At 45.3% G+C, this 26,720-nt stretch overlaps 1 long non-coding RNA gene across 2 annotated transcripts, besides 1 other annotated feature; it reads right to left on the bottom strand.

Annotated features, from left to right (window-relative positions):
• Window positions 1–2,624: 2,624 nt before the first annotated feature.
• On the bottom strand, window positions 2,625–26,648 carry B430209F14Rik. Of its 2 annotated transcripts, XR_875650.3 has the most exons (4): window positions 26,529–26,648; window positions 7,170–7,241; window positions 4,575–4,735; window positions 2,625–4,479 (listed from the first exon to the last, which is right to left on the bottom strand). It is a non-coding gene; the product is annotated as an RIKEN cDNA B430209F14 gene (long non-coding RNA). The 2 variants fall into 2 exon arrangements; XR_875649.3 differs by having other exon boundaries at window positions 2,625–4,735.
• Window positions 9,440–14,502: an enhancer, noted in NCBI's record as "VISTA enhancer mm1449". NCBI's record gives its function as "enhancer in: neural tube[4/7] | hindbrain (rhombencephalon)[5/7] | midbrain (mesencephalon)[6/7] | forebrain[6/7]" and the evidence as "EXISTENCE:transgenic organism evidence [ECO:0001131][PMID:17130149]".
• Window positions 26,649–26,720: the final 72 nt, after the last annotated feature.

Genomic DNA, 26,720 nt, shown 5'->3' with positions numbered 1-26,720 from the left:
TACTGTAGCTAAGCTGTGGGAGATAGATGTTTTCCCAGGGGGTGAAAGGATGCACATTCATGGCTTGTAGCTGTGGATCTGCCAGTAGCTTGGGATGGGAATCCATGCCTGCAATCCCAGCACATAGTCCTAAAGGCTAACCTTTAAGATGATCCTTGGCTGTCTAGAAAGACTGAGGCCAGCCTGGGCTACGGGCAACCCTGTCTCCAAAGAACAACAGACAAACAAAAACACCCAAAAGTATGTGTTGGGGGGCGGGGGGAATTGCTAGGTACAGTGGCACCATAGGGAATCCCAGCACTTGGGAGGCAGAGGCAGGAGGATCTCTCTGAGTTCTAGACCAGCCTGGTCTACAGAGAGTTCTAGGCCAGCCAGAGCTACATAGTGAGACCCTGTATCAAAAAAGAAAAAAGAAAATGATGTGTTTATAAAGAGATAAAGAGGTATAACAAAATGTTCTATGGGGGTATGGGGGTGTGGTGAGGTATGGGGAGAGGGGTGTCCCAGCAGGCCCATGCCAAGGCATCCCTTCCCCCTGAGGGAGCAAGCCACACCATGGTTTAGTATAGAATAGGGTTTATTCAGCGCATGGGAGAAGGAGTTAAGAGGGTAGTAGAGGCAGAGAGGGGGAGAGAGAGTAGAGAAATAGAGGTCAGCCATGACCATGTGTGTGTGTGTGGTGGGGGAGGGAATGGGGAGAGGGGAGAGCAAGAGGGAGCAAGAGGGAGCAAGAGAGCAAGAGGCAAGAGAAAGAGGAGGGGGCAAGCAGCCCCTTTTATAGTGGCCCAGGTCTACCTAGCTGTTGCCAGGTAACTGTGGGGTGGAGATTGGACAGAACGTTAACAGAAAGAAAGAAAAAAAAAAAAAAAAGAAAGAAAAGAAAAAGCCAACATCACCTACATAATAAAGCCAGTCTGAGCTGTAGGCTACAGAAAGAGAGACAGAGACAGAGAGACACAGAGAATATGAGCCTGTAGGGGCAGAGTTTTAATGCATAGTTTAAAGAAGCTTCAAACAGAAGGGAGCTCCCTGGAAATACAAAAAAGACAAAGGCGTCTGCTTTGGTAACTCATAAGAAGCAAGGAACTATCATGATCCAAACTGCAGGCTGTTTGGTTGATATGTTGGGTTTTTTTTTTTTGGGGGGGGGGGGTGTTGTTGTTTTGTTTTGTTTTTTTATTTTTTGGTTTTTCGAGACAGGGTTTCTCTGTATAGCCCTGGCTGTCCTGAACTCACTCTGTAGACCAGGCTGGCCTCAAACTCAGAAATCTGCCCGCCTCTGCCTCCCAAGTGCTGGGATTAAAGGCGTGCGCCACCACTGCCCGGCCAAACTCTCTTTTTCATTTACTTCATTCTTCAACATGTCTCTGAAATCAGCACTCTCTGGCCAGGCCTTCTCCCTCAACCCAGTTGTCAGTATTTAGGTATCTTTTCTCCTCTTCCTGGGCCTCATGAGCAGATTGCTCTTCCTGAGCTCAGCCCAGCATGCAGGATCAGTGCCTTCGCCAGGGTGACAGGATGACGACTTTTGCAAAGAAGGCCAATTGTGTCAGAGCCCAGCTCAGGTGTCACCTCTTCTTCGGGGCCTTTCCTTTACCTCACCATGTGGCTCAGGCTGGCCTTCAATTTGCAGCAATCCCCTTGGGTCAGCCTCTTGAGTGCTAGGATTACAGATCTGAGCCACCAGAACTAGCAACCAAACACATCCTCTTTAAACATCCTTTTGTTAGGCGGCTGGATTGATCCGGGGCCTTTAATGACTGTTTTCTTGTTAAGCTGTAAGCTTAAACTCTGCCTGACTTTCAAGGCCTTCAAAGCTGGTCTGGCCAGTGCCATCAGCGCCACTGGGCTGGGACAGGAGGGCTGCTTCAGCCTCTGGGACAAGGTCCTGCTCATTCCTCTCTGAGTGAGCATCTCAGAGATCATCCAACGCTCAGCTCCAAGATCTTTCCTCCATAAGATCTTGCTCGCCCAGTCCCTGCCTCCACAACCTCCAGACTCCTGAAGCACTTAGCACTTAATTATATATGCTTACATTATGTAATTGACTGGGCTGCTGAAAATGCACATTAGTCATGTTCCCTTCAGCTGGATTTATTGAGTGTATGGATCATAATTTATACTTCTTTAAGCCATAAGGTCTAGAACTTGACTATAGCCCTTCGTCCTGGCTGTTTCACAGAGCTATCTTATGCCATCAAGCAAATGGCTCACCTTCTCTTGTCCAAGTCCTAATACCCAAAATTAATACAGAAATAAAAATTTCAGGCCAGCCTGAGTATTGTGGTGAGACTCTTTTTTTTTTTTTGAAGGTTTATTTATTATTATATGTAAGTACACTGTAGCTATCTTCAGACACACCAGAAGAAGGAGTCAGATGTTGTTACGGATGGGTGAGCCACCATGTGGTTGCTGGTATTTGAACTCTGGACCTTCGGAAGAGCAGATGGGTGCTCATACCCACTGAGCCATCTCACCAGCCCATGGTGAGACTCTTTACCTTTTTTTTTTTTTTTTTTTTTTTTCGGTTTTTGAGACAAGGTTTCTCTGTGTAGCCCTGGCTGTCCTGGAACTCACTCTGTAGACCAGGCTGGCCTCGAACTCAGAAATCCGCCTGCCTCTGCCTCCCAAGTGCTGGGATTAAAGGCGTGCGCCACCACCTCCCAGCTCACAAATAAACATTTTAATAAAAAGTTCTCATTTGCGTGGTTTTCTCCTTTTGAGTGCATATTCTCAAAGAACAAACCCGTTCCTGCGGCGACTGCTTGGCGGCAGAGGGGACAGTGTGTCTAGGAGAGTGGAAGACGGTAGGTAAGAAAGGTGAGGAGGAGGTAATTAAAGGCACAAGGCCAAGCTCCAGACACATCCTGTTATTACATTTTATATCATACCAATTACCACAGCCCTCTCCTTACTACTTTAAACGCCATCAACCGGCTTGCTTTGAAGAGCTGACGCTTTGTGTCTCGTGGGGTCCCTGGGTTGCATCCTAGTAAAAAAGCCTTGGGGCTCTGTTGCTATGGAGAAGACAAATTACTGCTGTGCAGCAGGTTCACGGGGCAGTGGACGCCACCAAGAAGGCCATCAAGCCTGTGCAGAACGCAGCCTGTCGTGAAAGATTGCTGAAAGTGAATTGTTTAAAGAATATCTGTAAGATGCTACCTGCCCCCGAGACACCGCCCCACCATGCCCATGTCCACTGTCTAATACACTAAAATACCATATTTGCGAAGGAAAGATTAGAAACTAAGAGAGGTGATTGGAAAACAGAATTGATGTGTGGTTTAGGGTGGGGGAGACATCGGTTCTGTGGTTGCTGGGAATTGAACTCTGGGTCTCCGGAAAAAGCAGTCAGCGCTCTTAACTACTGAGCCATCTCTCCAGCCCCACCCAAGCCTCTTAAAACGCTGTACTGCGTGCGTTGCCAGCTGAGGAGCCAACAGGCCCGGCTCTGTCGATACCAGGTTCTGCCTCTGTGGATTTTGCTTTTCTGGTTTAAGATTTCTCATTAGTAAGTTGACCGCAGACATTTAGGAAACATCTCCAATCCTCTTCCCTGCCCACCCACCCTAGCCTGTGACTTTCAGTTCTGAGGTACAAAAGCATCATTAACCCTACCTTTGCCAGCTGAAATGGTGCACTCTTTATACCTTCCCCTCCTCCCCCAGGAAGTGTCTGGGAAGCATTTAGGAGACACTTAGATTCAAACTGCCCACATCAAAGGCACAGACAGGGCTGTGACACTGAATGTCTGGCCCTGTGGAGCTGTCTCAAGGAGTGTCCCACCAGAGCCGAAGAGAGCCACTGCGCGGAGAGCTGATGGATTCGTCATCTCTCTAGTTTGCTTCTTAGCTTCTCAGACTTCACATTGCTCAAGAGTCGCCATGATTGTTTCAAAGCTTACTGAGCCTTTCGAAGCAGTTCTCTGCTCTGGTAGAACTTCGGAGCCAGCAGACAGCACTAAGAAAAGAGCTCGGTCAGCTCTCTGCCTGTCCGTTGCTTGGCAGCACCCTCCCCTGGGATGTCTCCTGGCATCCATCCAGTCTCCCTTGCAACATTAAGCTGCTCTTTGTGCTTCCAGTAAAGACTTCTCCTCTGCACCTGTTTTCTAGGAGAGCCTCTTCCATGCCCCTCACCCCAGGTTGAAAAAGAACCGCCCGTGCCGTGCCTGCCGCTTTAGAAAACACCTTTCAAATGCCCACCAAGAATTGGTTCCTTTTCGTCTTTTCCGATCGAAGTCGTTTGGAGTGAAGTTTAAGTTACAGCCCCTTCAGGTTTTGAGGCCACCAGCCTTCCGTACATTATGCTGATTGCCTTGTTAAAGCTCTCTAGCCCCCAGTGCTCGCCGGTGGAGGAGTTCAGTAGAGGAAAGAAGGACTGGTTCCCTGAGCAGAAGGGAAGGCCCTTCACTGGTACAATGTCACATGAAGGTAAAAGGACTAGACTGCCAGGGACTGCCGACTCAGCAAAACAGAGTTCCTATTTGACCAAACAAGAAAACAGCCAACTAGAATTGCAGTCCAGAGCAGGCATTGCTGACAGGAAACCCCCTGGAACACCAGGCCTTTAGTTACCGTCTGAGAGGACCATAGCCCCGCTTCCCAGCAATCTGCAGAATGAGGCCAAGCAGGTTTTCGACAGCAGCCAACGTTCCAGGCAAAGGTGTCTGCTGAATTCTGCCAGAGTGAGCCATTTCAGCTGGTTGGTCTCCCAGTTCACACAGGCAGCATGTGTCCTGGGGCCAAAAAAAAAACAAACAAAAAACAAAAGGACAAGCAGGGGTTTCCCCTCTTGCATTCCACAGGTTGGGAAAGGCCCGAAGGGGCCAGAGTGAGCATCAGCAGAGAGAGTTGGCTTGGTTCCTAAAAAGAGAGATTGCTAGCATGGCACACTGACAACTGCCTTTAATGTCAGCAAATGGGAGGTGGACATTGGAAGATCAGACATCCGAAAGCCAGCCCCTGCTTCTTACGGAGTTTGAAGCCAACCTGAGCTACATGACATAAGATCCTGACCAAAACCAAAAACGAGGCAAGGGTGGGTAAAGGCTTTGGGCATGAAGCCTGATATCTGGGTTCCACACCCAGAGCCCAAGTGAGAGAACAAGATACCCAACAAAGACCAGTCTCCAACTGCGGGTCTTTCGTCTCAGCCCGAGTAACGTGGATTATAGACACACGCCACCTTGGTCCTGACTGTTAACTGTACTTTCACGCACACGTACATGCACACACTTTGTGCGGACATACCATTTGCGCGGCATGGTACTGTGTGGTTCCATACATCCCAGACAGACCTCAGGTTTACTGTGTAGCCAAGGATGCCCTTCGTTTTTGACCTTCCTGTCCTACCTCCCAGAGGGTCTGAGTGTTGGCTTATAACGGATATGTGAAGCACCTGATTATTTTTGGTTATTTTTGGTTTTGTTTGTTTGTTTTTATGTCTTGGTGGTAAGGGATCTCTTGGGTTCTTTGTTTTTGGATTTTGTTTGTTTGGTTTTTGTTTTGTTTTTGTTTTTTTGAGACAGGGTTTCTCTGTATAGCCCTGGCTGTCCTGGAACTCACTCTGTAGACCAGGCTGGCCTCGAACTCAGAAATCTGCCTGCCTCTGCCTCCCGAGTGCTGGGATTAAAGGTATGGGCCACCATGCCCGGCTGTTTGTTTATTTTTTGTTTTTTGTTTTGTTTTATTTTGTTTTGTTTGAGACACGTTCTCTAAGCCCAGTGTAGTGTTGCACACCTTTAATCTCAGCACTTGGGAAGCAGAGGTAGGCAGATCTCTGTGACTTTGAGGTCAACCTAGGCTACACAGGGAGTTCCAGGAGGCCAGGACTACATAGTGAGACCTAGTCTTGAAAAAAAAATAAAATAAATAAAATTTTAAAGAAAGAGAGAGAGAGAGAGACAGAGCCCTGACTGTCCTGGAACTTACTATGCAGCCCAGGCTGGTCTTGAACTCATAGAGATCCACCTGCCTCTGCCTCTGGAGTGCTGGGATTAAAGGAGAGCGTGGGTCACCACTCCCAGCACCTGCTTTTTAAGGTGCCTCGTGCATACCAGGCAAGCATTCTACCAAACGAGCTATGTCCTTAGCCCTAAATGTGAATCACTTTATGAGTTTATTTCCTTATTTACTATATTTAGAGTTTTTGCTATTGTTTCCCCTGGTGCCTGTTTGTTTTGTTTTGTTTTGTTCTGGAGACAGGATTTCTCACTGAACCTGGTTTTGGTGGATTTGGCTAATGAGCTTTAGGAGCCCAAGTCTTAGCTCTCTAGTGCTGGCCTCATAGACTGGATCTGCCACACCCAGCTGCTCTGCATACACTGTGTATCCAAACCCAGGTCCTAGGGCTTTCGTGGCCTCCCTCTTTCCCAACTGGGCATCTCTCCAGCTCATACTCAGGTTTTCAGGTAGGGTCTCAAGTAGCTCAGGCTGGCCTTGAACTCAGGATGTGGCTTAGGATGTGTCTTGGATTTCTGGCCAGTCTCCCTCCATTGCCCGAGGGCTGGGATTACAGGCTGTGGTCCAGTGCCAGATTCTACAGTGAATTTAGGATGAAAGAACTATTAAGTCATTGAGATAACTCAGGAAAAGTCACTTCCCACCAAGCCTGACAGACTTGAATTCAATCCTTAGGAGAAAACTGACTCCCTAAAGGTGTCCCTCTGTACCTGTGCCACGGGGACCCCTCCCCCAATAAATAAATACATGTACATTTTAAAGGTGGTGTCTTAGTTAGGGTTTTACTACTGTGAACAGACACCATGATCAAGGCAAGTCTTATAAAAACAACATTTAATTGGGGCTGGCTTACAAGTTGGTCTCAAGTTGAGGCTGTTTTTTTCTTGTTATTGCTGTTTTTTTTGTTTTTTAGAGGTTAAGTCCATTATCATCAAGGTGGGAACATGGCAGTATCCATTCAGGCATGGCACAAGCAGAGCTGAGAGTTCTACATCTTCATCCAAAGGCTGCTAGTGGAAGACTGACTTCCAGGCAACTGAGGTGAGAGTCTTAAGCCCACACCCACAGTGACACACCTATTCCAACCAGGCCACACCTCCAAATGGTGCCAATCCCTGGTCCAAGAATATACAAACCATCACAGGTGGTATTTAAAAGGGGGTGGGAGTGCTGGGCAGACAGACCTTGCAGTGGTCCTGGATGTTATACCTGGCACTGGTGTGGAGCCTACAGTCATCTCTAGCTCCTTCTCCAGGGCATCAGATGCTTTCTTCTGTCGTCCTACGGCACAGGCACACACAGGGTGAACAGACAGACATGCAGGCAAACACTCCAAAACATTTTTTTAGAAAAGCCTTTAAGCCGTGGTGGTGCAAGCCTTTAACCCCAGCACTCTGGAGGCAGAGGCAGATGGATCTTCAAGTTCAGATCCTTGAGTTACAGACAGTTGTGAGCTGCCATGTAGGTGCTGGGAATTGAACCCAGGTCCTCTGAAAAACAGTCAGTCCTCTCAATTGTTGAGGCATCTCTATAGCCTCAGATGTCACAATTTTAAAATTCCATTTTCTTTCCTTCTTTCTCCCCCCCCCCCACCTTTTTTTTTGGACAGGGTTTCTCCTGGCTGTCCTGGAACTCACTCTGTAGATGAGGCTGGCCTCAAACTCACAGAGATCCGCCTGCCTCTGCTTCCAGAGTGCTGGGATTAACGGCGTGCGCCACCACCCTTTGGATTGAGTCCTTGTCTCTATTTCTTGTCTCAGACTTTTCTTTTTTTGTTTTTTATGACATGGCTCGGCTAAGTCATTGCAGGCCTGGCTGGCCTGGTACTCTCTACCTAGCCCAGGATGGCCTTGAACTTGCAACAATCTTTTTGTCTCCTGGTCTCAAGTTGAGGGTTTTTTTTTTCTTGTTATTGTTGTTTTTTTGTTTTTTGTTTTTTTTTAGTATAGGCTGGTCTTGAACTCACGGTATGAAAAAGAATGACCTTAATTTTCCCAGTCTCCTGTCTCCAGTGTCCAAGTGCTGGAATTACAGGCATAAGCCCTCCCTAACAGTTTACTGTGCTCAACAGGCAAGCAATCTACTACTGCCTGAGCCCCCAACACACACTGGTTCCCTTTTCTTTTCTCCATTATATTTATTTATACTATTAGTGATGTTGTCATCTGTGTGTGTAATGTGTGCACAGTAACACATACTTGTGGAAGTCAGGGAACACCTTCTTCCTGCAGTTATTTCTAGGGATGGAGCTGAGACCATCCGGTTTGCAGCAAGAACCTTTACCAGCCCAGCCACCTCCCCAACTCTGTGTTCAGACTCTTTACATGATTTTTAGTTAAAGCTGGCAACACCAGAACATGTGTGTTATCTCAGCTCATCTATTCCCCAGCATCTTCCTAGTGCTCACCCATGAAAACTGGCATTCGTGAGGTCATTTCTGTGGAGCCGCCATTTTAGACTGACTTTCGCTGAACACAGAACAGACTGCTCCCCATAAAATCACTGGAGGATAACGGAACCTGGATGTTTTGCGATGATTTTTATCTGTGGTGCCTCTGGCACTGGCTTGGGGTTTAGGCAAACAGAGGCTCCAAACTGCCTTGCATCATAGCCCGGTTGCTGGTAACAGCAACTACCATCAGCAGTAGCTACCATGGAGCCCCAGAGACTCAGCCTTTCACAGGACTCTGTGAAGCCTGGAGCTGGGTTTCTAGTTTTAGACACAACAGAGACAGAGCACAAAGGGGAAATCATCTTCCAAACACAGCAGGACTGACGCACATCTAACTCAGGGAGGTGGTGGCAGCGGGCACAGGCATGCACAAGTTCCTGCTACACAGGGTTCTGGCACAGAGAGGGGGAAGTGCACACAGGACCTCATCCGTGACCAAGAAGCTATTTACAGTTAATACCTGCTGGCAAAGGAAAGATCAGTTTTCTCCAATAGAGTACCACTGGGTACATCAACCACACTCCAGGGCAGGCTTCATGCCCAGGAATGGCTCCATATTTGTTTGTATTTTTTTATATTATTGAGTTTTGCTTGGTTTTTATTATTGTTGTTGTTGCTTTTTTTTTCCAGGCAGGGTTTCTCGTTTGCTATGTAGACCTAGCTGGCCTTGAACTCACAAACATCCCCCTGCCTCTGCCTCCGGAATGCTGGGATTAAAGAATTTAGCTTTATTTCACCATTTTAATATTTAATTTTATTTGTATTTATGTGTATGCGTGTGTGAGTGTATACCACATATTTTGCGTGTCCATGTAGGCTGGTAGAAGACATGAGATCATGGAGTTGTAAGTCATCGGGTGTGGATGCTAGAAACTGGACTCAGATCCTCCAAAAAGCAGCTAATGCTCTAACCACTGAACATCGCTGCAGTTCCCAGAGTAGATTACGCATGCATGTATGTATGTATTTATGTGTTTGTATGTATGCATGTATGTATGTGTGCATATGTATGTATGTGTATCAGGAAAGCTGCACCCTAGTCTGTCTGACCCTTTTGCTTCTAATTTTGGTCAAGAACACGTAGTCTAATTTCTTGTCAATTCTGCCATATTTTACTATTGTGATCTGTCTCAGGCTGTTATATTAATTTATATATATATATTTTTTACATATGCACACATGCCACAGCTCATAGAGAGGTTAGATTACTCCTGTATATGGGGTTCAGGGATGGCACGTGGGTTCCTGTCACGTCCGCTCTCAACCAGCAAGAACAACACGACCACCAGTCCTTCTAACAGCAGTTTATTCAGCAAACTTCCATCTTCATCTCTCTCACTTCAACTTTATCTCTCATCTTTCTCTCTCGAACCCCCGGGCCTCTCACTCTTATATACTCTCAGTCCCCATCCACTCACAGCAGGCCATGTCACCTCACCAGGCAGCTTCAGCCAATCAGGGCGGCAGGGGCATGTCTCCACCAAATATGGACTTGTTTAAACCGCCAGCATCATGGTGCACCCGTGCAGCTCTCACAATGGTCGTAGCTTATTTTCAGGTGTATGAGGAAGTCAGGTGCAAGTCATAAGACTTAGCTGCAGTCCTGGGCACCATCTTGGGACTGCTGCCACACCCGCTCCTCACAGGTTCCTCCCCCCTCTCTCTCTCTCTCTCTCTCTCTCTCTCTCTCTCTCTGACTCTCTGAGCCTTGTGTTTCCCAGGCATGCTTCAAGCTCAGTCTGTATCAGAGGATGACCTTGTATTTCTGCTCCTCCCTCTGCTCACTGTGCCTGCCGCCAGGTCTGTTTTACCTGGTCCTGCGGATGGAGCCAGTCACGCAGTTTATGAGCTAGGCTGCACCCACAGCCTCCAGACTTGGGACTTTTAAGTAATCTTGAACATTTTTTGTAATTGTCAGTCTTCTGTGAGCTTTGCTATCGATTTCCACTCTCCCGTATAGGTTTAGGAAGGGTAACTGGAAGATTACCCTTCTGGGAGTTCATTCCCTAGTTTGTCTTTCAGATAAGGGCAGATAGATGCACGCAGAAGATCAAATTCAGCAGGGCAGATGAAAATCTTTCCATGACTAATGTGAGCAAATTGCATAAGGGTCTCTCCTTGCCGAACCCACACACCCTTCCCCTCAATCCTTACTAGCTGCAATATTTCATTCCCTGAACACCCAGCTCCCGTCTCTTGCTACACTATGCTTTATCTGGCACATTTTCTCTTTTGCCTGAAGCTCTAAAGTCAGATGACATGAAGGGTGGTGACTGGATTAAGAATTACTCCCCAACCTTGCTACTCTGTCTCCTAGCAACTGTACGGTTTGTTGCTTAGCAACAAGAGAGATGAGAGTGCTGCCCCTCTTAGGAATCTAAAAATACAGAAAACGTTTTGTTTTTAGTTTTTAGTTTTTTTTTTTTTTTAAAGACAGTGGGGTCCTTTATTAAATATACTAAATACAGAGACAATCTTACAAGCGGAGGCAGGGCTTAGCTTAGGTGAACCTCTACATCTCTTTCAGTGTACATCCTGAAATAATTTGCTGTTTATAGAAGCCAGAAAGAAAAAAACCCTGCAACCTTCTCTGATCTTTTAGCTTCTGTGCATCCATATTCAGTGCTTAAGCTCATGGGAGGGGAGAGCTACCAAGATGGATCCACAGGTAAAGGTGCTTGCCACTGGGCCTGATTATCCCTGGACCCAAGCGGTAAAAGGAGAAAGGCAGCTCCCACAAGCTGTTCTCTGAGCTTCACAAGGATGCTGTGGCACACACATGATACTCCACATATTAAATAAATGTGTTTCATTTTTAATTCAAGTTTAGGGGCAGGAGGGATGGCTCAGTGGTTAAGGTCACTGGCTGCTCTTCCAGAGGACCTGGGTTCAATTCTTACTCGACTTTTTAAATCTAAAAGAAGATGAAGAGGTGGTTTTTTCCTAAATATCCTCGTAAGCCTGAAGCAATGGCTTGTGTCTATAATTCAAGCATTTGGGATGTAGAGACAGGAGGAAAACTAGTTCAAGACTAGCCTGGACTACATGAAACCCGGTCTCAAAGAAAGACACAGGACCTAGGATGCATCTTAGCAGGTAAAGAAATTCTCTATCTAACCCCTAAAATTCAGTTTGAGCCCTGAGGCCCAGAGGGCAGAGAGGGAACTGGCTCCCTGAAGCTGTCCTCTGACTTCTGCTGTGTTCCATCTCAGACACACACACACACACACACACACACACACACACAAGTAAAGGAATATAAAACAAACAAGACCTCAAGCCAGGCACTATTGGGAGTTGTATCTTTTGAGATTATTATCATAAAGTGGGCAATTTTCAGTTTATGTAAGAATTATCAGAGTTTAGAAATAACATACCCATACCACTTACACCAAACTACAGAGTTTCCAAGAAGATAAACTGCTATTTCTTAAAGAATCCTATTGGCTGACTAGGAGAGGAGCTATTGAATTAGCTCTGGTAAAGAAGACAGAAACCTTTAAGCAGCACAGCTGATTCAGCACGCTGTGAGCCAGCGCTCAGGAGTCTGGAAGCTTGGCTAGAGTTTGAATTTACATATTTGTGGTGGTTGGAATGATCAATATCTCCCACCAGCTCAGGTATTTGAACACTGATCCCCAGTGAGTGAAGCCTTTTGGCCTCGGCACTGTTTGGGGAGGTTCTAAAAACTCTAAAGGTATGACCTTGTTGGAGGAAGTCCCGGGGCTTCAAGCCTTGACCCACTTTCTTTGCTCTGCTTCCGGTTTGAGGGGGATGAGAAGTCGCCTCAGCCTCAGTTCCTGCCATCTGCCTGCTGCTTGCCTCCCGGCTATTAGGGATTCTCCCTCTACAGCTAAACCCTTTCTTCCATGTTACTTTTGGTCCGGGTGCTTTTTCACAGCAACAGAAAAGTAACTGTGCTAGAAAACTGATACAATGTTTAAAGTCAAAGACACAGCGGCAACCATTCGGTGAGTGACTGTAACCATTCTGTTAGGCCCTTCGATTAACAAAAGAGGTGGAGCTTCCGAAGATCCTTTGCTCACTCCCGCAAGTATTATTAGGAAGGTCTTCAAATGTAATTGACGGAAGTTAGTGATTGGCTGAGATTCATTTAAATAAATATAATATAAATATAATATTTATCATAGTGCACGGAAGGGATTGTGCTTGTCATACAAACCATGAGGGCTCGAGTTGGATCCCCCTAAAAAACCAGGCCAAGTAATCTCAGCACTGGGGAAGTAGAGACAAGAGGTTCTGTGGGAATCACTGACTGCGCAGCTTAGCCACAAAGGACAAGAAATGTGAGAAGCCGGTACTGGAGCATGGGGGAGGGGACTCTGGAGCTTCTTTTGATTACTGTTAAATCCCTGTGGCCGCAGCACCATGGCAACCTTCCCAGCCTGCCACCTCATTTCCATCTGCTTCGTAGAACAAAGGGAGCTGGACAAAGGTGGCTCCACGTACCTTCTGCGAGGGTGCATAACTGAAGTCAATGAAAAGCGACTAAATTAAAAATTGTGTTTTACAAAAACTGGGATTCCAACTGGCAGGGGATGTGGCTCGGCTGGTAGAGTCCTTGCTTATCACGGGCTTTGATTCCCCAGGCAGCACAACGTAAACTCACTTGTGATAGCACAAGTCTGTCTGTCTGTCTGTCAACCACAGTGCTCGGGAGTGCAGGCTGGAATTCAGAAATTGTCCAAGGTCATCCTAATCACTATAGAGAGCTTGAAGCTAGCTTGGGGTACACGAAACTGTTTCAAGAGAAGGAGGATGGAGAGAAGGGAGAGGAGGAGGAGGGGTAAGAGAGGTTTAGTTTATAAAAACCAGTAAACAGCTTAGAAGCTAGCTATTGGTTCAGTAAGTAACTGCAGATCAGTGAGAGACTTCAAGAGTTTTTAGTTTTCCTGAGACAGGGTTTCTCTGTACAGTAATGGCTGTCCTGGAACTCACTCTAGAGACCAGGCTGGCCTCAAACGCAGAGGTCCACCTGCCTCTGCTCTGCCAGGCTCTGCCTCCCAAGTGCTGGGGTTAAAGGTGTACATGTAATTGCAACTTTTATTTGCCTGATGTAAGTATGATCTCCAAGGCTTATTGCCTTAGTCTGCTAACCTAGGCCTAGTCCTGGAAGTTTCTAACCTCTGCACTATTTTATCTAGGCCTAGAACGTTTTCAGCCTCTGAGACTTAAAGCTGATAAAGCTCACCCCTTCCTAGTTCTTTCTGAACTCTGGCTGGCTGGGTCAATTCAGCTGTTCTGGCTCAAACTCCTTTTCAAACTGGCTGATTCAATCTGGCTTCTTTCTTTGCTTCTCCTGAATTGCTCGGCTTAGCCTCATGCTAACTTTGGCAAACTGTTCTAATCTTCTGGCTCCTTATTCTCTGGCACCTTCTGTCTTCACCTGTGTCTAGCTTGTTCTCTGTCTGTAACCTGTTTCTGTAAAATTCCCCTGGTAAAACTACCTCCTTCTCTCTCCGTGCTGTTCCCTTAAGCAGCTTCCCTTTCCTCTCCTCCTGAGAGTTGGGCACATCCTATTCTGTCAAATCTTTCTCTGATTCATCACTTTGTCTGCCATTCAATTAGACATCACTTTCAAACACGGGTGTATCCTTCTACAAATTAACTTTCCCTCCATTGTTTGGGATTAAAGGTAGATTATCCGGTCTTGCCTGTAATTTCAGCCAGAGGGATTAAAGGTGTGTGCTAGGGCTGAGCTGCACCACAACTAGAAACAGGATTTTTCAGTAAATAACACAATCTGGGGTTCACAGTGTGATCAGATATCTTGCGACCTGTCAGTCACCACTGCCTCTGACTCCAAGGTTCTCTCCCAGTGCTGGATGCGGTAGTAAGATAGAGATGACAGTTTCATTTTGTGCTGGGGATGGAGCTCAGGGTGCTGTGCAGGGTAAGCAAGCACTGAGTTATAGCCTCAATTGTTGTGGTATTCTCCAAGTCTGCTGCTGCTGCTGCTTCTCTTTCTTCTTCTTCTTCCTCCTCTTCTTCTTCCTCACTGATTATTTGGGAATCTCAAATCATGCACCCCAATCCATCGCGCTCACCTCCCAGTTTTCCCATGCTTGCTCCCCACCTTCTGTGATCACCACCACCACCACCAACGCCCCAAAAAAGAAAAGAAAAACTCCATATACTCACTGGAGCATGGTCTAATTCCTAGTGGCCAGCCCCAAGTTTTACTTCTGAAATGGAAATTCGCTCCTGTTATTGGGGAGATACACTCATGGACTTCCAGCACTATGGATGGAGGGGTTGGATTAGGAGCTGAAGACCATCCTTAGCTAAATATCAAGTTCAAAGTCAGCCTCAACTACCAGAAACACTCTCTCAAAACTAAACACAGGGCTGGAGAGAGGGCTTAGAAGTTAGGATCACTTGATTCTGTAGAAGATGCGACTACATGTGTGTGTGTGTGTGTGTGTGTGTGTGTGTATGTGTGTAAAACTCATACACAGAAAAAAATTTTAAATGTAAAAAAAAAATTCTGTCTCCTACAATTACAGCAACTGAGAGGCTGACGGGAAGGTCGTCAAGATTTTGAAGTTGATCTAGGCTAAGCAGTGAGTCAGCTAGTGAGAGACCCTCTTTCCCTTCTCCAACACGCTCACATACTGCACATCTGTAATCCCAGCACTTGAGAGGCAGAGGTAAAAGGATTGCTGTGAATTTGAAGCCATCTTGAGCAAGATCTGGTCTTTAAAAAAAACAAACAAAAAAACTGAAAATTAAAGTTCTGATTTTCAAATAAATAAAATTCTGAATTCTAGAGAGAGAGTAATCGTTGGATTCCATGGTTGTTTATTTATTTCATGTATATGAGTACACTGTAGCTGTCTTAAGACACACCAGAAGAGGGCATCATATCCCATTACAGATGGTTATGAGCCACCATGCGGTTGCTAGGAATTGAACTTAGGACCTTTAGAAGAGCAGGCAGTGCTCTTTACTGCCGAGCCATCTCTCCAGCCCTCCATGGTTGTTATTTCTCTTGTTTTGGAGACAGGATCTCATCTAGCCCAGAGCAGCCTCAGACTCCCTATGTAGCAGAAGATGACCTTGAATTCCTTATGCTCCAGCTTCTACTTCTGAATACTGGAATTATAGGACTATGCTGCCATACTCAGTGTGTGTGTGTGTGTGTGTGTGTGTGTGTGCGCGCGCGCGCGCCTGCGTGGCTGCCTGCATGGCTGCCTGCCTGCCTGTCTGTCTATGAGGCCCGGGAGTCATAGTCTTATCTAAATCTTTAACACTAGAACTCATTCTTTTAAGGCTATACAAGTGAGAGCCATCTATTCAATACATTGCTAGGAAACCCTAAAATTAAGATCGAAGTCACGTCACTACGGTACCATAATCATCACACCATTGCATTGATTAAATGAGAGGTTAGGACCACTCTGACTAAGGCAAAAGTAGTTAACTGTAGATCTTCACTCTTCCCATCCCTGCCTCAGGAGCCGACCACCCCCTGAGCACCTCCCTCCCCCTGTATCTCCAGTGGATCACACACATCTTCCACTCCTAAAAAAAAAAAAAAAAAACCACACTAATTGATTTTTCCAGCCTCCAATGTAACAGAGTCCCAGATCTAAACACAGTTGACTCCATGCTGGAAATACTTTCCAGGCTGTAAAACTCTGCATGTAGACAGCACCATCTGCCAAACAAAGACCTAACCCACCAGCACACACAGCTCTTGGAAAGTTTCTAAATGCACTAACTTTGTGTTTTGCCTCCTGTAGTTCCATTTCTGGCTAACTGTTCTTGTTAACTGAAGTATATCAGCCCAGGACATATTTCTTGTTCTTAAAAGCTCATTCATCCTGAGAGAGGCTCCCGACAATGCCCAACTCCAGAAGACACCTCCTGGGAACCCATAGGCCACTCCTGCTGAGAAGCAGGCAGGCTAACCACAGATCCTCACCTCTCCCTCCATTCCTCCAAGTCCAGTCCTCTGGTCTCCTCCCCAGCTCTGCATCAGCTGTGTATCAGCTGTGTATTCTGCTGTGACCTCTCCTTACTCTCTGCCCCCAATCCCAGGATACTACACAGACCCTAGAGGGCCACCCTGCTCTCCTCCCCTTTATTGATCTCTTCAGCAAATCCAGCCCATCCCTGTTCCTGTCAGCTTCCAATATCTAGAAACATATTTTACCTAGAACCAAGTGGCCATACCCATCAGGATCCCAGAAATTTTTCCCACCAGGCAACATACAGTCACCACACTCTCCTAAGAAGCAAAAAGGTCAAGAGAAAGCAAGGAACCGGGCAGTTACAGCAAGCCCATAGCCAACATCAACTTAAAATGCCACCAGAAAACTCCTACAGCTGATAAACACTTTCAGCAAAGTAGCTGGATACAAAATTACCTCATAGAATCAGAAGCCCTCCTATGTTCAAACAACAAACAGACAGGGGGAAGAAATCAAGAAACAACTCCCTTCACAACAGCCTCAAATAATATAAAATCTCTTGGGGTAACTTTAACCTAACCAAGCAAGTTAAATGTTCTTGTGCGCGCCCACTCTCGACCAGCAAGAACGACGCTGCAACAGGATCCTTCTGCACACGTTTATTCAGTCCTGTTTCTTCTTTCTCTATATATCTCCCTTGTTTATATCTCCCTTGTTTATATCTCTCCCTTGTTTATATCTCCCCTGTTTATATATCTCCCCTGTTTTTATATCTCCCTTGTTTTTATATCTCCCTTGTTTTTATATCTCCCCCGAACCCTGGGCCTCTCACTCTTTTATACTCTCAGTTCCCATCCACGCACAGCAGGCCACGCCACCTCACCAGGCACGCAGCTTCAGCTAATCAGGGCAGCAGGGGCATATCTCCATCAAATTGGATTCACCGGTATCCTGGTACACCTGCGCAGCACTCAAGATGTTTGTGTCTTATGAGGAAGTCAGGTGCAAGTCATATGACTTAGCTGCAGTCCCTGGCGCCTTTAGGACTGCCGCCACACCTGCTCCTAACAAAATGTGTATGGTAAAAACCTTAAAACATTGAAGAAAGAAGTTGAGGAAAATATCTCAGAAGATGGAAATCTCTCCCATGCTCATGGCTTAATATAGTATAAAATGGTATTCCTCCCTAAAGCAACCTACAGAGTCAATGCAACCCCCACAAAACTCTAACATAGTTCTTCATAGATCTTACAAGAACAATTTCCAGCTTCATATGGAAACAAAAACCCAGGATAGCTAAAACTATCCTGGATCCTAAAAGAACTTCAGGGAGCATCACGATCCCTGATTTCAAGATATATATACGACAAAGCTATAGTAATAAAAACAGCAAGGCATTGCCACAAATCAGACATGCCGAGCGTGCTGATCAATGGAATCAGATTGAAGATCCAGATGATAATCCACAGGCCTATGAACACCTGGTTTTCGATAAAGAAGCCAGAAATACACACTGGAAAAAAGATATCTTCAACAAGTGTTGCCGGTCACGATGGATGGCTGCATGTAGAAGAATACAAGTAGATCCATACTTATCACCCAGCACAAAACTCAACTCCAAATGGGCCAAGACCTCAACATAAACCCAGATACACTGAACCTGACAGAAGAGAAAGGGAAATAGCCTTGAACACACTGGCACAGGGAAAGACTTTCTGAACAGAACACGATTAGCCCAGGTTCTAGGATCAACAATAAATAAATGGGACCTCATGAAACTGAAAAGCTTTTGCATGGTGAAAACCACCAACACTCAGACAAAGCCACAGACTACAGATGGGGAAAGATTTTTTTTCCAACTACACATCCTAGAGAAGCTAACATCTCAAATATATAAAGAAATAAAACTAAATTAATTAATTAATTAATAAAACAAAACTAGACTAGACTATCAAGAAAACTACCGAATTTTAAAAAAACAGAGAATTCTCAATAGAGGAAACTCAAATGGTTGAGAAACTCTTGAAGAAATGTCCAACAAGGGGCTGGTGAGATGGCTCAGCGGGGTAAGAGCGCTGACTGCTCTTCCTAAAGGTCCTGAGTTCAAATCCTAGCCACCACATGGTGACTCACAACCACCCTTAATGAGATCTGATGCCCTCTTCTAGTGTGTCTGAAGTCAGCTACAGTGTACTTATGTATAATAATAAATAAATCTTAAAAAAAAAAAAGAAATGTCCAACAAACCTAGCAGTCTCCTGAGAGGTTTCATCCAGCAGTGGATGAAGACAGATGCAGAGACCCACAGCCAAATATCAGAGTCTTGTGAGTTGGAGCTGGAGAGTCTTGTGGAAGAGTGGGAGATAGAATTGAACAAGCCTGAGGGGTCAAGGACACCACAAGATCTACAGAGTCAACTAACCTGGGCCAATTGGGGCTCACAGAGACTGAACCAACCAACCAACCAACCAACCAAGAGCATGCAGAAACTGGACCTAGGCCCTCTACAAATTTAGAGCAGATTGCAGCTTAGTCTTCATGTGGGCCCCCTAACTTTTGAAGCAGCAGCTACCTCTGACTCTGTTGCCTGCCATTGGATCCCCTTCCTCTAACTGGACTTCCTGGCTAGGTCTCAGTGGGAGAGGATGTGCTTAGTCCTGCTGTGATTGGATGTCCCAGGGCAGGGTGGTACCCAACTGAGAGTGAGTAATGGGGGGAGGGATTTATAAAGGTGGGACTGGGAGTGGGGGGGGGGGCTGCGATCTGGATGTAAAGAGAATAAATAAATTAATTAATTAAATAAAAAGAAATGCCCAACATCTTTAGCCATCAGGGAAATGAAAGTCAAAACTGCTTTGAGATTCCATCTTACACATTGGTCAGAATGGCCAAGATCAATAACACAAGTGACAGTTCATGCTGAGGAGGACATGGGGTAAGGGGAGCACCTATCCATTGTGAGAGGACATGGGGTAAGGGGAGCACCTATCCATTGTGAGAGGACATGGAGTAAGGGGAGCACCCATCCCTTGCTGGTGTGGCTGCAAATTAAAACAGATGCTATGGTAATCGGTGCAGCATTTCCTCAGGAAGATGGGAATTGATCTACCTAAAGATCCAGCCATACCACTCAGGCCTATGCCTGCAAGGCCCTTCATCCTATACCACTCAGGCCTATGCCTGCAGGGCCCTTCATCCTATCACAGAGACACTTGTTTACTGCTGCTCTGTGCATAATAGCCAGAGACTGGAAACAACCTAGATGTCCCTCAACAGAAGGATGGATAAAGAAGATGTGGGATATTTACACAACTGAGTATCCCTCAGCTGTTAAAAAGAATGAAATCAGCCGGGCGTGGTGGCGCACGCCTTTGATCCCAGCACTCAGGAGGCAGAGGCAGGTGGATCTCTGAGTTCGAGACCAGCCTGGTCTACAAAGTGAGTTCCAGGACAACCAGGGCTATACAGAGAAACTCTGTCTCGAAAAACAAAAAAACAACAACAACAACAACAAAAATGAAATCATGAAATTCAAAGGTAAATAGATGAAACCAGGGAAAAATATCATCCTGAATGAGGTTTATCTCAGACACAGAAAGATAAATATGGTATGTACCGGCTTATATGTGGATATTAGCTTTTTAAGTCCGTAGTAACAATGTTGCAATCCATAGACCCACAGATGTTAGGTGTAGTGCAAGGAAGCAGAGGGCACATACATACAGATAGACCTCATTGGGAAAGGGAAATAGAATAGATATGGATGGATGGGTGGAACAGAAAGATCAAGACGAGATGGGGGAGGGGAGAAGGGAGGATAAGAGGGAGACAGCTAACAGTAAGGGGCATTTGAGGGGTAGTTAGGAGACCTAGTAGAGTAGAATCTTCCTAAAATACAGACATATTTGAAGGCAATTTACATGAAATCACCAAATAATGGGGAAGACAGAGCTCCAACTCAACATCTTTCATCATAAAATGAATCTCCCTGTACCAGGATTGGGTTACATGTCATTGAGTTCTTGGTCAAAGGGGTCTCATGGGAATCCCCAAACAACCAAGGCTTTTCCCGAAACTATAGCTTGCCCTCCATAATTGATGGCCAGGCTCCACAGTGAGCCCAACCCCTACACAGCTCACCGAACACAGAGAAGTAGAGCTGGTGCCTACACGGAGCCTTTGCTCCTAGGTTCTAGTGTCTTAGTATAGGAAGGTACTCCGCACCCTACCAAAGGAGAAACATAAACACCAACCGAGCCACAAACCCTTTGATATACAATGCTATCCTGCCTATAAGATGAGCTGGGGCATCGGTGGCACAAAGCCCATGGGAGTAACCAATCAATATCTGATTTGACTTAAGGTCTACTCCACGAGACAGAACCCGTAGCAAGGCGACCAAGAACCCAAGACTAGATAGCCAAAGAACCTGGGGTAAATCCGAATTCCACTAGTCTTAAAACAAAACAAGGGCTGGAGAGATGGCTCAGTGGTTAAGAGCACCGACTGCTCTTCCGAAGGTCCTGAGTTCAAATCCCAGAAACCACGTGGTGGCTCACAACCACCCATAATGAGATCTGACACCCTCTTCTGATGCATCTGAAGACAGCTACGGTGTACTTAGATACAATAATAAATAAATCTTTAAAAAATAAAAAAATAAAAAACCCCACAGTAATAAATGACGTCTAAGGACATTCCGCTGCAATCCTAGATCAGTACCTCGTTCAGCCATCCTCAGAGAGCCAGAGGGAATGGAGGACACCAGGCCAACAAGGCCCTCTGAACAAACATGTCCAGTGCGCCTATGAACTCACAGAGGCAGCACGCACAGTGCCGGCACCAGTCGGCACCAGTCGGCACCAGTCGGCACCAGTCGGCACTAGTCGGCACCAGGGCTTCTGCATTTTTATTATGGCTTCCAGTTTAGTGTTTTCGTGGGACTCCTGAGTGTGAGAATGGGTGGGTCTCTGATCTGATGTGTTTGTTTTTGTTTTTATTTTATTATAATTTATTATATTTTATTACTATGTCTTAGAAATATGTTTGTTTTCTAATGAGAGAGTGCGGTTTCAGATAGAAGGGGAGTTAAGAACTCAGAGGAGTAGAGGCAGGGGAAACCATAGTCAGCATATATTATGTGAAAAAAAAACTATTTTGGGGGGTTTTTTGTTTGTTTGTTTGTTTGTTTTTGTTTGTTTGTTTGTTTTTTCGAGACAGGGTTTCTCTGTGTAACCCTGGCTGTCCTGGAACTCACTCTGTAGACCAGGCTGGCCTCGAACTCAGAAATTCGCCTGCCTCTGCCTCCCAAGTGCTGGGATTAAAAGCCTGTGCCACCACAAAAATCTATTTTCAAAAAAAGGAAAAAAAATAACTTTAAAGTTTTGGGTTGTTCTGTTAGAGGAGTTAGGTTATCTGGCTGCTGGACTCTACCTATATTTACACTCAAAGGTCTTGCTATGAAGGCAGGGTCACATGGGCAAATAGGGTCATTTCCCAAAGGATGAGAAGAAAGACGCTGATGCAGGTCAGAAGGACAGGGATGATGTGATGTAATTTATGTTTATTTATTTATTTAGACATGGTTTCATGTATCCCATGATACCACCAGATTCACTTCATGGCTGAGGTTAGCCCTGGGCTGATCCTCCTGTTTCCAAGTTCTGGGATTGCAGGTATGTGCCTCAAACACCCAAATGTGAAATCCACCTGCCTCTGCTTCCTAAGTGCAAGGATGAAAGGTGTGCGCCACTGCTGCCCTGCTCAATTGCCTTTCTTACACAGCCCAATCCCACCTGCCTAGGAATGGTGTTGCCCACAGTGGACTGGGTCAGCCTACATCTACTAGCAATGAATGCCTGCCCTCACAGATACGGCCACTGGCCAGTCTGATAAAAGCAATTTTTTCAGCTGCTGTTTCTGCTTCCCAAGTGACTCTAGGTCTGTACTAAGTTGACAGCTGAAGATAACAATGACAGTCCACCCCCGACCTCCATCCCAGTCAACCCTGGCACACAAACATGTCATTTCAAACCATAACCTTTCAATGCTTTAAAAGTTCAAGAGCTCAAACAAATACATACATACATACATACATACATACACACACACACACACACACACACAAACAAACATCCAAGACCTTTTTAAAAACTGTATCTCAACTGGGCTCCAGTAAAATTAAAAAAGAAGTTTGTCTCAAACACAACAAAAGACTGGGCCTCCTGGCTCACACATTTAAATCCCAATACATCAGAGGCAGAGGCAGACAGATCTTTGTGAATTTAAGGTCTTCAGTGAACTCCAGAAGAGCCAGTGCTACACAGTGGAATTCTGTTTCAAAAATATATACTTTCTCATTCCAGTAGGGGAGAAAAAAAGGTGAGTCATCAGATCAATGTGAAACCAAAACCCAACCATACAAAAGCCTCAGGGTCCGATATCTGAGCTCACTTACGAACTACTGGGCTCCACAGGGCTCAGGCACTCTCTCCTCTCCTTCTGCCATCCACAGCACAGACAGCTTTTTTTTTTTTTTTTTTTTACAGTCTCAGGCCAGGTCCATTGCACAACTGCCATTGTCCTTACTAAATGGCCCATGTTTCTTGCATTTCCAAAATCTTGGGGAGGGAGGGGTCTCCACTGCATCTGAGACTGCAACTTCCCCAATGCCTCTTCTGGCCTCCAAGTGCCAGGTCTCGGGTCCTTTCCATGACTCCTTCAATCCCGGGGCCCACTGCGCCTACCATTTCCATACCAACTTCTAGAACAATTATTTAAATTTTAATGTCAACTTAAAATCAGTGTGTCCAGGGACTGGAGAGATGGCTCAACGGTTAAGAGCACTGTCTGCTCTAATGAAGGTCCTGAGTTTAATTCCCAGCAACCACATTGGTGGCTCACATCCATCTGCAGTGGGATCTGATGCCCTCTTCTAGCACGGAGGTGTGCATGTAGATAGAGCACTCATACACATAAAATAAATCTTAAAAATAAATAAATAGGGCTGGAGAGATGGCTCAGTGGTTAAGAACACTGACTGTTCTTTTGAAGGTCCTGAGTTCAAATCCCAGCAACCACATGGTGGCTCACAACCACCCGTAATGAGATCTGACTCCCTCTTCTGGAGTATCTGAAGACAGCTACAGTGAACTTACATATAATAAATAAATAAATAAATAAATAAATAAATAAATAAATCGGTGTGTCCAGCGAGGGATGAAGTTCTGTGCCTAGAGTGCTTGTGTAGCCTCCTTGAAGCCCTGGGTTCAGTGTCTAGCACCACATAAAAACATTGTCTCAGCTCTTGGAACACAGAGGCCTGAGGAGTACAAGTTCAGGGTCATTCTCGGCTACAGAGCAAGTCTGAGACCAGACTGAAATAAATCGATGGGCTCAGTGGGTCAGATGCTTGCCATGTGAGTGTGAGGGCCTGAGCTTGGATCATGGGAGCCATGCAAATCTGGGGAGCAAGAATGGGGATCCTACCCTAAAGGTGGACGTTAAGGGGTGATATCCTCCCATCCATATGTGTGCTATGGTGCTCACATGCACACACAAGCACACATGCACATGCATGAGCACATACATACCCAGGATTTTGAAAATCAAAAGCAATCAGGCAGCTGGGTGTGGTGGCGCACGCCTTTAATCCCAGCACTCAGGAGGCAGAGGCAGGTGGATTTCTGAGTTCGAGGCCAGCCTGGTCTACAAAGTGAGTTCCAGGACAGCCAGGGCTACACAGAGAAACCCTGCCTCAAAAAAACAAAACAAACAAACAAACAAAAATCACATATCTGTGTTTTGCCTGCATGTGTATGTATCATATATGTGTCTGGTAGCCAAGGGACCAGAAGAGGGAATCAAATCCCCTGAACTGGAGTTACAGATGGTTTGAGCCACCATGTGGGTGCTGGGGACAGAAAACCAGCCTTCTGGAAGAACAGCTGGTGCTCTTCTTACCCAGCGAGCCATCTCCCCAGCCCAGAACTGTCAGATATTTTTAAAGTATAAAATGTGCTACTTCTGGTATGCAATTCAAACAGGCGAGTAAAGACTTGGGAGTGTTACCTTACACAATCACTGGTCTACTTTAAACAGTAGAACGACGACATGGCCTGCAGTACACATGTGCTATTATTCTAAAAGCGGTGTGGCTATCCTGTAGCGATTCAGTTGGATGGCATTAGGAAATAAGAGGAAGAAGAGAAAGTCATGAACTTCTGAGAGGGAAGGGGTAGTCTGGGAGGAAGTGGAAGGTGGTGGGTACTTATGTATGAAATTACCAAACATACACACACACACACACACACACACACACACTGGTGGTTTGAATAAGAACACCCCGCATAAAGCTCACATTTGAACACTTGGTTTGGGAAGGATCAGGAAGTACATCCTCACTGGAGGAGGTGTGTCACTAGTGGTGGGATTTGAGGTTTCAAAAGACTAGTGAAGCCCTGTGACTTTGCTTGTGGCACATGACTTTAATCCTAGCACTTTGAAGGCAGAGGCAGGGGGAATTCTGTGAGTTTGAGACCAGCCTGGTCTATAGAGTGAGTTCCAGGACAGCCAGGAATACACAAAGAAACCCTGTCTCGATACTACAACAACAACAACAACAACAACAACAACAACAACAACAACAACAACAACAACAACAATTTTTTTTTTAAATGGGAGTTGAGTGTTACTTGTGACAGCACATGCCTATAATCTCAGCACTTGGGACATGGACGCTGGAAGATTGGGAGTTCAAGGCCAACCGTAGCTACATACTGAATCAAGTTGGAAGCTAGCCCATGCTACATGAGCCATTTTTTCAAAATGACAAACAGGAAAGATTTATGAGATAGACTTGACACGATGATTCCATGGGGCCCGATACAGGTGAGAGAGACGTCTATAGCAGTTGTTTCTGACTTCAGAAGCCAGGTATACTGAGCCATTAGTGAACCACAGAAACTTCCAGGTATACTGAGCCATTAGTGAACCACAGAACCTTTCACAGCTGAATGTTTGAGATCGCTAAGACTATCCAGAGCTAAGAAGAGCCACCATGCAGGGCTGGGATGTAGCTCCGGGGTAAAGCGCTTGCCTGGCATGCACAAGGCTTGAAAGAAGGGATAAAATGATAAAGTATAGGGCCAGGTTTGAACCTGCAAATAGATAATTAGACTACACAGGCATTAATTAAGATTTTCTACTAATATCTATGTGCACAGAACGGACCTGTTAGCAGCACGCACTATTATATACCTGCTTGTTGATGTAAGTAAAGAGGTTAACAGTAAAATTAAGAGCTAGCAACATGTAAACAAAAATATGGGGTTTTGTTCCCCCCATAGTTTGTATTCTATTAAATCAGGTAAGGGACAAAAAGAACGGACTAACATCCCCCTACTGGTCTCTATTCATATATGTAGGATTTCGGTGTTTAAGCGAATAGTCTATTTCTGACCTAGATCTTAAGTTATTTATGCTCAAGGGGTGAGAAAAAAAAGCCTCTCATTTGCATAAGGGACAGAATGGCTCTGAGTGGTGTGACAAAGAATCCTCCTTTTAATCCCCTGTAAAACAAAAGAACAGAAGACATTTCTCATCTTTTTGTATTATCAAGAAATAGAAATGAATCGCCATACTTGAAAAAAAATTGTGTTATACTTCATCGTGGCTCTGTAGTGTATGCTTTATTATTATTATTATTATTATTATTATTTGATGGAAGGAGGGGAGGCTTAGCTGGTAAAGGCACTTGCTACCACGGCTGAGAAGGTGAGGTTTGTCCCTGGAACTCCCACGGTGAAAGAAGAGAATCTGCTCCTGTAGTTGTCCTCTGGCCTCCAAAGACAAACACACACACACATACACACACACACACACACACACACACACACACACCCTCAAATACACATGCACACCTGCACAATACATGCACAAATGAAATAGTTTTTAATTGTGACGATCTTTTCAACAAGCTATTTGTCAATCCTTATGTTCTCTCCGCTGTTTAATTTTTTTTTTTTTTAATGAAGCACAGTTGGGATTTATTCATTACTATCAATTCTAAACATAAGAGTTAAGAGAGAAGTGATCAGAACAATATCGGAGCACATGGGTGTGGCCTTCTCTGAGAGAGCGCTGACACCATTTAGTTCTTGTTCTTGCTGATATACTTACATGTTAGAGGTAGTCAAGTCATCTCTCTTCCCTCTGCTATAAAATAATGAAGATGAGGGGGTTGTTTTTCCTAGGAAATATGCAAGAAGTAGACAATTCTTTGTTTGTGGGTTATATTGATTTGTTTTGTTTTGTTTTTCTTTAGAAAAGACTTTTACGATAAATTTAAACAAGAAAGGCAGAGCTGTGGAC

This window comes from Mus musculus, chromosome 15 (assembly GCF_000001635.26).
Source record: "Mus musculus strain C57BL/6J chromosome 15, GRCm38.p6 C57BL/6J".
In the NCBI taxonomy this organism is placed as follows: domain Eukaryota; kingdom Metazoa; phylum Chordata; class Mammalia; order Rodentia; family Muridae; genus Mus; species Mus musculus.
The sequence above is the reverse complement of the archived record's forward strand: the minus strand, read 5'-3'. Positions and strand labels throughout refer to the sequence as shown.